General features: G+C 38.7%; 1 protein-coding gene across 1 annotated transcript in view; it reads left to right on the top strand.

The window, feature by feature from the left end:
- The window catches only part of dennd6aa (DENN/MADD domain containing 6Aa), a 13,555-nt gene that overhangs the window by 3,377 nt on the left and 9,120 nt on the right, over positions 1 to 1,058 (top strand). The window lies entirely within an intron of this gene.

Below are 1,058 nucleotides of genomic sequence, written 5' to 3'. Positions count from 1 at the left end.
TGCAGGTGTGTGTTTTTTGTTGACTGTGAGTCAGCAGAGCTGACAACCCTGCTGCCCTCGGGATGATGACAGGATTAGGACAAAATGCTTACAGGGCTAGTTTATATATACTGTAGGTGTGTGTCAGAGAGAGAGAGACATTACACTACACCTACAGCTCTCTCGCCCAAACTCAGCAGTTACTCTTGTGAGTGTGAACTTGTACAACACTAATGGAAGCTGCATTGGTCTTTATTTTATTTTTTTTTACCAAATCCTCCTCCTCTTTGTTGTGTTGAGGCTCTTCCGGTCAGCACGGTGCAGTCTGATTCATCCAGTAGGGTAAATTCATCCCGGTGTACTTGCTTTACCATTTATACCGTTCATACTGTCCACCCCTTGTAGCACCTAGAAGTAGGAATAAGACCAAACAGAATTAGATATATTTTTAAAGTAAATACCCTCCAGACATTTATTAAGACATTAAATACAAATAGTATGCTTTAAACTATGTTTTTTCCACAAAACAGTATAACTTCGCAAATTAATTGGCAACAATTTTGAGAATTACTTAACCTTTTTTCTTTTTTCCTGCATCATTTTCTGGTTTCAGATTCTCAGTTGTGAACATTTGTCTCATATGAAAGTCTACTGAATATCTTTAATTGGTTTTATCTGTTTCTTTTTTTTTTCTTTCATTTTTTAGGCCACTTTATCGTTTTATTTAAGCAAATAAACAATAGTGTAATCCAAAAATGTGTCACAGGTTCAGAAAGTGTGTCACAAACTCTGATTAAGGTCAATAGAAATAAACAAGTAAATGAAGAGAATGTGTGAGTGTGTTAAATCCATCCAGACTGAGACTCAGAGCTGTGGTTCTGCTGCTGATGGCCTGTTTCACACTGGGTGGTCTTAAACGCAACACAACTGCATGATGTCATGGAGTCTTGGCCGAGCTCTGCGAAGAGTGTCTGTGTGTGTGTGTGTCTGTGTCTGTCTGTGTGTCTGTCTGTCTGTCTGTGTGTGTGTCTGTCTGCCTGTCTGTCTGTCACCTTTTAAACAAATCTTAAAATGAGTGT

The sequence above is a fragment of the Morone saxatilis genome, unplaced genomic scaffold, assembly GCF_004916995.1.
Source record: "Morone saxatilis isolate NCDOM2014 unplaced genomic scaffold, NCSU_SB_2.0 Contig18, whole genome shotgun sequence".
NCBI classification, from domain to species: domain Eukaryota; kingdom Metazoa; phylum Chordata; class Actinopteri; family Moronidae; genus Morone; species Morone saxatilis.
Note: the sequence above shows the minus strand (reverse complement) of the source record. Positions and strands in the feature narration are given on the sequence as shown.